We start from the raw sequence: 11,270 nt of genomic DNA, 5'->3' as shown, positions 1-11,270 counted from the left end.
GGAGCAGCGGGCGTCGACGAGGGCGTCGACAAGTTCAGGCGGCGGGGGCGTGTTAGGCCCCTAACTAGGCGGCATTCCCTGCCCAGAGGCCTGCGTACTTATTGGGAGGGCGTGTCCGTTGTATTTCGGCTCACGATATTTTTAAGGACTGAGTCATAATGGGTAGCGATGCCCAAATACCTGATCTATTAGGCCATTGCCACTGTCGGTGGTGATTCACGGCAGACTGCGCACGTGCCCGTCCACGCCCAAGGCGGGAATGATCAGGTACGGTCCGCGCGTGCTAGGCGCGCAGGCTGATCGGCATGTGCGTGCGTGCCAAAGCCAAGCGCCATGCGCGGGCGCCAAAGCTACGCGCCAGCGCCGAGCGCTGCGCGCGGGAACGGGAAGTGCTGCATGCGGGTGCGGGACCGCAGGCCGGGCGGCATGCCGCGGGTGCAGCACGCGGAGTTGTGCGCATTGCGTGTGCGGGGCGCGCGGTGGGAAGACATCCTGCCCGGAGACTAAGGCATGTGGCACACAGAGAGCGCCGAGACGGCACAGTGGGCGCACAGCGCTCCTACGGGTAGTGCTGGGCGTGCAACGCCCAGCTCGGGGGCGTCGAATGCGGAGGCGTCGCGCAGACTGCGCGCTAGAGTGTTGACATGGGTGCCGGTGGCGTGTGTGATCGTCAAGGCAGGGGTGGCATGTGTGATTGCCACGCCCGCGGGCGCACGGCGCCCAGCCCGGCGCACTTGTGTAGCGGCAGAGCGGGTGCGCGCGCGCGGAGCGGCGGCCCTGAGGCGGTGTGGCGACATTACCTCGGCGCAAGGCGCCTCGTCTCGTTCATTGAAACACCCCTCGTCTTCCCCATGTAATCTTGATGTATTCTTTAAGATATCAATGCAATGACCCTATTCACTTACGGTGCTTAGCACAAACATCTCCTCTAACCCCTTTCAAGCGATCTTAAGCAATTGCACAAGCTTTCGCTGCAAGAGATCAAGGCTGCTCAGTGTTTTGCTCCAAAGACTGAGGCCGGCACACGCCAATTCCGAGCAAGAAACCTAACTCGAGATTTGATCGTGTGACATAAGAGCATAGACTGAAGATTGCCTGGCTAGTGCTGGAGGCCCTGATATCGGATGATCCTTGTCGTCAGATCCCATAGCTTTGGAGTTCATGATGAGATATTGAAATCCAGATGGAAAATTTTCCTAATCTATCTTCATCTAGAGTTCCTGATTCAACCTTGTTCTAGTAAACTATCTATTTTCATCTTCACTCCCCAGCCCTTCTTGTTTCCCTGATTCAGATCACAGGAGAAGAAAAGGAAAAAATGGGCAGATGGACTATTAGAAACTTCGAATGATGACTCCATAGACCTGTACTGATTGCGAAGAAGACTATTAGAAACTAAAAATTTATGTTTTCAATCATATCAAGTACCATCAAAGAACAAAAACAACAACAACAAAAAAATAATCTGCACCGCAAAATCAGCAAAAACAAGCCCAATTCGCAGAACAACCGATTTCCCACCATATCCGAAGATTCCAACAAAAAAAAACACGAAATTTAAAATTCATCGCAAAGATAACAAAATTCCCCCGACTGTCGACCACGATTCGACCTCCCCTTCACCCCCATTTCCGGAGAGAAAAAAAGGGGGCAAGTTCTCTGCTTCCGCCATGAAGATCTCGTCTTTCTAAAGGACCCAGAAAGCTCCAGATCCCAAGAATCATCCTCCTTTCGCCGCGATCCCCATTCCCCCAACGCGACGAACATCCCCAGGAGAAATTAAACAAAAAATAACTACATGGGTCGATGGATAGAGCAAGTCGGCGAGTGAAAAGTACCAGTCTTTTGCCGTTTGCAACTGCCGCTCGTCGCTGTGGGGACAAGTGTCGATCTCAGCAGCCTCGGCTGGTCGTGGGTTAATGAAAGATATCAGCCTTCTCTCTCTCTTTTTCTTAGCCTTCGCATCACATGACTCTGACTTAGAGAAGGACGGGCCAAAGAGAGACTGAGAGTCTGACTCAGAGAGGGAAGAATCGACTTTCTTTTTTTTTTAAAATAACTCGCACATAACGAAACGAACGACCATGTCTATGTACAATTGGGCTGACATTTTCTCTCGAGAGGGTGAATCTAGTGAGGTTGAGAGAGACGAGATATGGGAACTACAGAGGAAGTTAGGGCGGTTGGTCGCACTTGTACGCAGTTAAGGCCTCTTGGATGTACTCGAAACCTGTTCCATCGGGCTCATGGGTCTGCGCAGTAGTCGCAAGGTAAAAAATCAGCCTTTTTTCTCTATACCATTTTCTTATTTTCTTGTTCTTGGCTGTGCGATGGGAATTCTTGTGTATCGTTGCTGTTTTAGCTGTTTTAATCGTTTTATTTTATAATCAGTGGACACCATCGTGTTGGCTGCGGTATATGGGCCAAAAGCCGGGGCGAGGAAAGGGGATAATCCTGAGAAAGCATCGATCGATGTTGTTTGGAAGCCGAAAACTGGACAGATGGGTGAGTTTATAGCTATCATGTTGGTTGATTTTTCTGATTCATTTCGAAACTCGTTGGCCCTGCTTGTGATTTTTTTAAAACAGTTTTATAGCAGTGAAAGATTATATATTTTGGGTTCTTCTGTTCCACTAGTTAATGAGTTATTGTTTTGGCCTTTTGAGCGCGGAAGAGGAACTAGAGTCACTTAAGTTTGCGACTGTTTATATTTTTTTGTGAGAGTCTAGATCAGGGAAAGGAACGAGAGAAAAACTCTACCCGGGAAGTGTGTCTCGGTCCCACTCCCTCTCTCTTCTTCTCCTTGCATCCTTCACCTTTGTGGATCTTTTTTCTTGATCTCCCTCCCTCCCTCCTCTCTCTCTCGTTCTCTTGTTATCTTTGTTTTATCTCTCTCTCTTTCGCTTTCTATCTTTCTTTGTCGTTAAATATCTCTCTCTTTCTCTTTCTATCTTTCTTTATCTTTATATCTCTCTCTCTTTCTCTTTCTATTTTTCTTTATCTTTATATATCTCTCTTTCTTTCTTTCTTTGTCGTTATATTTCTCTCGCTTTCTCTTTCTTTCTTTATCTTTATATCTCTCTCTCTTTCTCTTTCTCTTTTTCTTTATCTTTATATGTCTCTCTCTTTCCCTTTGTATCTTTCTTTATCTTTATATCTCTCTCTCTCTTTCTCTTTCTATCTTTCTTTATCGTTTTATCTGCCTCACTTTCTCTTTCTATCTTTCTTTATCTTTTTATCTGCCTCACTTTCTCTTTCTATCTTTCTTTATCTTTTTATCTGCCTCACTTTCTCTTTCTATCTTTCTTTATCTCTCTCTCTCTATTCTTTATCTCTCTTTCTTTCTTCTCTCCGTCTCCCCTCTGTCCTTTCTCTCTCTCACATATCTCTCTTTATCTCTTCATCTTTCTCTACCTTTTTTACCTCTCCCTCTCTCTTTCTCTCTACATTTCTCTCTATCTCTTCATCCTTCTCTTTTCCTTTTCTACCTCTACCTCTCTCTATCTCTCTTTCTTTCTTTCTCTCTTTCCAATTATTGAAGTTGCATCTTCGAAGAATTTAAATATCAATGGAAATTGGTCGTCAGACTTGGTGAATCAATTCGTTTCATGAAAAGGAAAAAAATCAGATATTGAATTTCGTGGTTGATCAAATACACCTGTGATTCTTATTTATAAATTGCATTACTTTTCAGGTAAAGTAGAAAACGAGTATGAAATGATTTTGAGGAAAAACCCTCCAGAGTATATGCATTTTAACGATTCATCCAAACACCACGACGTTAGTGATACTTCAGGTGAAGCGCAGTTTTTTTTATTTTTTTTAAATTTCTTTTGCACTGTGATCTTGCTTATATTTTCGCTTTTATTTCGATTTTATTAGTGCATTGGTGAAATATTAACACAAGTCAACGAGAGGTCCTACATCATGTTTCATCGTGAAAATCATGTTTCATTGACAAACCTTTTACAAAACCGTATTTTGTATTCTCTTTTTATATGTAAAATTTTATTTTATTTTTTTGAGAAAAAATGTTTTAGCTTATTGCTTATAAAAAAGGTATTAAATTTTTTTACATTTGGAAAATCTGAATGAGTAAGTTCATTTAGATTGTTGGTGTTATTACATATCATCTGGTTGAACTATTTTATATTTTTGCAGGTTATCGGTGATAGTGGAGCTGTATCCTCGTTTAAGTGTTAAGGTTATTGTCTTTAAGAGTAATCTTGTCAAGGTTATTGTCAAGTTTCTCTTAAGCAGGGTGTCGCTCTTTGACAGTTATGTTTGCCTATCTCTGGCGAAGTCATTGTGAAATAAATCTAGGGCACTATTCCCTAACTTGATCAAAGGAAAGTGGAAGATATCAAGAAAGGTAAACATATTTTGCTCAGTTGAAGCAGTTGCATAGGACCTAAATAAGATTAGTTAGTAAGAAGAGGATATACATATACTCGTTATGAGATCTTAGCTGATACGATTCAATATAAGAAAATCTAGTGTTTAGGATCAAAGATAGATAGGATACATCTAGCGGCTAGGATTCAATATAGTTAGGATACATCTAACGGTTAGAATTAAATTTAATATAGCCGTTATATTTAGTTATAACGGCTATAACTTGTTTTAGGTAGTTACTATAATTAACTATTAGTAAATCATTATAAATATTCAACCAATTGTAAGTTCACATTTTGCGGATAATACGATCTCCAATCTCTCCACTATTGCCTCTCTTCTCCTTCCCTTCTCTCTTCTTCTTTCTCTCTTCTTGTTCGCATTATTGTTCTTGTTACGTGGAAAGATCCACGTTCTTTCATGGGAGGAAAGCACTGTTGCGGAAGACGCTCGATCTGGAAAACGAAGAACAAGGCAAGATTCCCGTTGCCGGCATCATCTCGAAGATCAAGCGAGGATCGATTGGCGAGCTCGGATCGATCGCTGGTTTGTGAAAGAAATTCCGCTACTCTCTGCCAAGGGACTCTCTACGTCGACGTTCCCCACCGCGTGAAAGCTCTGAGTCTTGAATCTTCAAGACTTGCGTCTGCATTTCAACGACGTCTAATTCTTGAATCCCCTCGGCTTCTCATTCAGTGGATCCGTGGAAACGACGTGCCTAAATCGATCTCCACAGCTTCTCACTCTGCTGATCCGTGGAGAAAATCCGCACCAGAAGATGATCGGGGAAAGCTTTGTCGCAGCAACGAATTCAACATCGAATGAACTTGCTGAGACATCCACGGGCCAAGTTCCAGTGATTGTTCCCATGGGAGCGCTTGTGCTGACCAAGCTCAGCAATGAAAACTTCCGCGCGTGGAAAAACGCAATGATTCCAATTCTGAACGGGTATTATCTTACGCGTTTTATTGAAGGACTTCCTCCACCTGTCTCCATTGCAGATAATCAAGGAAATATTGTCGAGAACCCAGCATTCAAGAAGTGGTGGATGACTGATCAGCAAGTACTAGGATTCATACATCAGACAATTTCGGAGTCAGTTGCGCCACACATCAGCAGAGCTAGATCAGCAAGAGAGGCGTGGGAAAAGCTTGTGTCCGTGTTTGCTGGATGGGATCAAGAACGTGTGATGGATCTACAGCGAAAATTTCACAATATGAGGAAATGTACATGGAGTACAGAAGAATACGTTATATATTTTAGATCAATTGTTGAAGCTTTGGATGCAGCTGGACAGCCACCCTATGAGTCAGCCATAATTGATACTTATTTGAGAGGATTGGGCTCTGCTTATTCCCAATTTGTCGTAAGCATAAATGCCAATATTGGGCATCTCAAATTTGATGAAATTATCACCAATTTGAAGGCACATGATGCATATCTCAGATTTGAAGAGGAGAATGAGTCATTTGCACCTGTGGCCAACAATGCGCAAAGTCAGAAGGGACAATACTCCAGTTCAAGAAAGGATTTCAGTGGCAACAGAGGGTTCAATCAGTATCGTGGAAAACTAACTATTTCAGTGTCAAATTTGCTCCCAATATGAACATAGAGCCAGAGAATGTCCTGAGTTCCAGAGAAACAACTCAAGCTGGAAACCATCTGCTTCGACGTTTAATAGAGAGGCCAATGTGACTCAAATCACTAACTACAGATCAGATGAAAATCAAGCGTGGTACCCTGACAGCGGCACCACTCATCATGTGACGTCAAATCCTGAAGTCATCAACAAGCCTCAAGAATATCATGGAAATGACTCTCTACAAATAGGTAATGGTGCAGGTTTGAAAATCATTTCAATTGGCTCTTCTAAAATCTCTACTGAAAATCGTACGTTGAATTTATCAGATATCTTACATGTGCCTGATATAACTAAAAATTTATTATCTGTAAGAAAACTAACTATGGATAACGATGTATACGTTGAATTTCACAAGTCTTGTTTTTTGGTGAAGGACAAAGCCACGCACAGAATTCTGCTCAGGGGAACAATTAAAGATGGCTTGTACTATCTTAATCCTCAGGAGTGGAATAAGACAGCTCTAGTTGGGGAGAGGGCATCAACTGAAGTTTGGCACTCCAAACTTGGACATCCCCAACTACGTGTTCTACATACAATTATAAAGCGTTTTGGTTTACCTTCTACTTTTTCAAATAACTCTTTTGTGTGTGACGATTGTAATGTGTCTAAATCACATAAACTTCCATTTTCTCCAACTCATCATACCTCTTCAAAACCACTAGAAGTGGTTCATTCAGACCTATGGGAACCATCACCCCTTATCTCGCATTCAAGATACTCATATTATGTAATATTCATTGATGATTTCAGCAAATATACCTGGTTGTATCCCCTCAAGCGCAAAAATGATCTTCTTCAAATATTTGAAGAATTTCAAACACGGGTTGAAAAACAATTCAATACCAAAATTACGTATTTTCAGTCTGACTGGGGTGGAGAATACAAAGGTATCCATCCAATCTTAAAACAACAAGGGATAGTACACAGAGTATCCTGTCCCCATACTCCAGAACAAAACGGCACTACTGAAAGAAAGCACAGACATCTAGTAGAGACTGCGCTTTCTCTTCTTAAAACAGCTCATATGCCACAGAAGTTCTGTGATGAAGCTGTGTCTACAGCAGCATTCCTAACTAATCGTCTGATAACTCCTGTGTTAAGAAACAAATCTCCTTACGAAATTTTGTTCAAAACAATGCCAAATTATTCTATTCTAAGAACTTTCGGATGTTTATGTTATCCTTATCTACGACCTTATGCTTCTAACAAGATTGATTTCAGGTCAGAAAAATGTATTTTCATGGGGTATAGTTCTCTGCACACAGGTTATAGATGTTTTTCTTTGAACTCTGGAAATTTTTTTTTCTCCGCATGAAATTTTTTATGAAACTAGTTTTCCCTTTGCATCCATTACATTCAACAATCATCCTGGTATATTGGGATCTAGCCCATGTATATCTGAGTCCAATCGAGAGCATTGTCAATTTGTCTTTCATAATGTTTCTCCTAATTCCATTGATGATGATAAAGTGATAGATAGATCACTCTCAAATACTCCTGAAACTTATTTTCCATGTCTTTCTACAGCAAATTCTCAAAACTCTCCAATTCCAATTTCTCCAGAGTCTTCATTCCAGACTCCATCAACTGTATTAAAAAATCCGAATCGTTGTTAAGGGAATATCCAGAGATACTCCCTACACTCGATTACACCCCCGAGCCAAATGACCTTATGAAGACAAAACCTCTTCAAAAGATCTATCAACAAACTAGTCAGGACGTGGGTGGTAATAGTAATGTGTTTATCAAGCATCCGTTACCACATTGTCTTACCTCAAGCTTAAATAACCTGTCAGAACCCACGACCTTCTCTGTCGCATCCAAAGACTCAGAGTGGAGAGATTGGAGATCGTATTATCCGCAAAATGTGAACTTACAATTGGTTGAATATTTATAATGATTTACTAATAGTTAATTATAGTAACTACCTAAAACAAGTTATAGTCGTTATAACTAAATATAACGGCTATATTAAATTTAATTCTGACCATTAGATGTATCCTAACTATATTGAATCCTAGCCGCTAGATGTATCCTATCTATCTTTGATCCTAAACACTAGATTTTCTTATATTGAATCGTATCAGCTAAGATCTCATAACGAGTATATGTATATCCTCTTCTTACTAACTAATCGTATTTAAGTCCTATGCAACTACTTCAGCTGGAGCTTGATCTGGCGCCCAATGCTGCCAGGGCGCCGAGTTTTTCAACTCCTTTATCACCCCCCATCAAGCTCAACAGCGGAGACTCAACGACTTTGAGCTTGTCTCTGAGCAAATCAAACCGTAACTTGGGCAGGGGCTTGGTCAAAACATATGCAATTTGACCGTCGCTTCTGATGAATCGAATTTGAATATTTTTGCTGGCAACTTGCTCCCGTACGAAGTGGAAGTCAATCTCGATATGTTTAGTCCTCGCGTGGAACACTGGATTTGCTGCAAGATATGTGGCGCCAATGTTGTCGCAGCAGAGCACCGGTGGACTTGGTGGTGTGAGAGCAATCTCTTTCAGAAGAGATTGTATCCATAAAATTTCAGATGCACAATTTGCCAATGCCTTATATTCTGCCTCTGTACTCGATCGTGCCACTGTAGGTTGCTTCTTAGAACACCAGGAAACAAGATTTCGTCCAATGTAAATAAAAAATGCACCTGCTGACCGCCTATCCAAACTGTCTCCTGCCCAATCTGCATCACTGTAAGCACTAAGAGACAAGTCAGAATGTTGATGAACAAGCAACCCATACAAAATACTCCCCTTTAGATAGCGCAGAAGGTTTTTTAATGCTTGCCAATCATTATTGGTAGGTGCATGCATCCTCTGACAGGCTTTGTTTATGGAAAAGGCAATATCTAGACGAGTAATTGTGAGATATTGCAGAGATCCCACAATTTGACGATACAAGGTATGATCCGAGAACAATTGTTCATCATTTGTAGTTGCGGAGACAACACATGCAATGTTGGAGGGCTTACAATTCTGCATGTTGGCACGATGAAGAATCGATGCAATATATTTGGATTGAGACAAGAGAAAGCCATTTTCATGTTTAACAAGTTCAATGCCAAGGAAATAATGAGCAGCTCCTAGATCCTTAATAGCAAATTTAGAGTTTAGACAATTTACAAGTTTGGAAATTTCATGCGTATTGGGACATATAATCAAAATGTCATCGACATATATTAGAATAAAGACTGGATCATTCTGTAACCTAAAAAATAGAGACGAGTCTGTCTTAGATCTTGTAAATCCAGCATTACAAAGAAACATTGCGAGCTTAGTGAACCAAGCTCTAGGAGATTGTTTTAAACTGTAGATAGATTTATGCAAGAGACATACATGATCTGGTTGCAGACTATCCTTAAATCCAACAGGTTGTTCCATGTAACTGGTTTCTTGTAACTCCCCATGAAGAAATGCATTAGAAATGTCTAGTTGATGAATATGCCACTTGTTGCTAATAGCTATTGACAAGAGTATTCTAATAGTATTGTGTTTTATGACAGGTCTGAATGTCTCTGTAAAGTCAAAACCTTCTTGCTGGTTGTAACCTTTTGCAACCAAACGAGCCTTGTATTTTTCAATTTCACCATTAGAATTATACTTTAATTTGTACACCCACTTACATCCTATAACATGAAGATTTGAATTTCTAGGTACTAATGTCCAGGTGTCGTTGGACATTAGTGCCTGATACTCTTTTTGCATAGCTCTCATCCACTCTTGCTTCTCTTCTCCTTCCCCTCTCTCTTCTTCCTTCTCTCTTGTTGTTTGCATTCTTGTTCTTGTTACGTGGAAAGATCCATGTTCTTTCATCTGATTCTCGAACCCTCCAAAGCAGAAGAGGAGGTAATAAGAAGTATCTTAACATTCGTCTCATGTTTGGTGGTTTTTTTCCATCCTTAATTTCATACTTCTGTCCTAAAATTGTGAGCCAGGATCTGCAAGGCCTTGTGTGCATGGCTTTTCCCAACCCTCCTCTGACTGTTCTCAAAGAGTCCTTGCCCATGGAACAAGGGCTTATTACTTGCTCATCTCATGGCCCAGTGTCCAGTAAAGATCATGCACACACTCTCTATCCTACATTATCATTTCTATTGGTCTTGATCCTCATTCATCATCTTACTTTAATTTTCATTCTCCTTGCGTCTCAGTAAAGACTATCTTCATTGCATTGAGTATGGCTGAGCATCTGGCGCAAGGATTTCAGAGTTTTTGAGGACAAACCTACAGTTGGGCCCAACCCCCTCACGACCATCCATCAACTATTTGATCAGCTTGATGGGATTTTTTTTGGGAGGGTGGATTTGCACATTTTATCAGGGTTTGTAAGAGTTTATTAACTTCTGCCTGTTGAGGAGTCAGAAAACGCGCTACAGTCAACAACCAGCGACAGGGACTCAACTAAGATTAGATAGTACTAAATCAATAAGTATTCTATACTTGTTAGAGAGATAGAGGTTAGGATTAAATATAGGATTAAACATAGATTAGGATGGAAAGATAGAGGGATAGGATTAAATCGCAGATAGGAACATATCAACGGTCACGATCAATTCGCATATGTCCGTTATGACAGACAAGATTAGATTGCAGACCAACGGTCACGATCGATTCACATATGTCTATTATGTCTGTTGTAATCGATTCACATATGTAACTCTACCAATGTAATTAAGCGCGGAATAACAACGATCCTCTAATCACCTACATTGGTGTATCTCGTTTCCCTCCTCTCTCTACTCCTCTCCTCTATCTCCTTCTTTCATCGTTTACACTGCCTCCCCAAGGTAGGGATCATCAAAAGTCATCCGTCACGTCAGACGTCATCGTGGCAGTCACGTGATGGTGACGGTGACAAAATGCATGGGGCATGACGGTGACGGTGACGCATGACGGGCTGTGCGTGACGATGACGGGATAGCCCGGACGCGTGACGTGACGAAAGTTCCGTCATGGACGTCAAATTTTAATGCATTTTTCTAATGAATTTAGGGACATAAAATGATATAAATTTTATTTTTATTAAATACATTTCAATAATTAATTTGTTGCCGGGGAAATGTGTATAATTTTTTTAAAAAATAAGGATTTAGTGACACATTCTTTAATAGAATTGAAGAATTGTTTACGGATTAAAAATTCATAATATATTATGAATATATTAATTTGATAAATTAGTATATTGATGAAAAAATGAAGGATTTTGTGACTTATGGTTTAATATAAT

At 40.9% G+C, this 11,270-nt stretch overlaps 2 long non-coding RNA genes across 2 annotated transcripts; one reads left to right on the top strand and one right to left on the bottom strand.

Moving 5' to 3' along the window:
• Positions 1-1,446: 1,446 nt before the first annotated feature.
• Positions 1,447-2,057, bottom strand: LOC144703801 (uncharacterized). The gene is made up of 2 exons (XR_013581630.1): positions 1,839-2,057; positions 1,447-1,728 (listed from the first exon to the last, which is right to left on the bottom strand). It is a non-coding gene; the product is annotated as an uncharacterized LOC144703801 (long non-coding RNA).
• Positions 2,058-2,130: 73 nt separating this feature from the next.
• Positions 2,131-6,782, top strand: LOC144703802 (uncharacterized). Its single transcript, XR_013581631.1, has 5 exons — positions 2,131-2,270; positions 2,392-2,505; positions 3,695-3,796; positions 4,162-6,225; positions 6,411-6,782. It is a non-coding gene; the product is annotated as an uncharacterized LOC144703802 (long non-coding RNA).
• Positions 6,783-11,270: the final 4,488 nt, after the last annotated feature.

Source organism: Wolffia australiana, chromosome 5 (genome assembly GCF_029677425.1).
Source record: "Wolffia australiana isolate 7733 chromosome 5, ASM2967742v1".
Lineage (NCBI taxonomy): Eukaryota > Viridiplantae > Streptophyta > Magnoliopsida > Alismatales > Araceae > Wolffia > Wolffia australiana.
The sequence above is the reverse complement of the archived record's forward strand: the minus strand, read 5'-3'. Positions and strand labels throughout refer to the sequence as shown.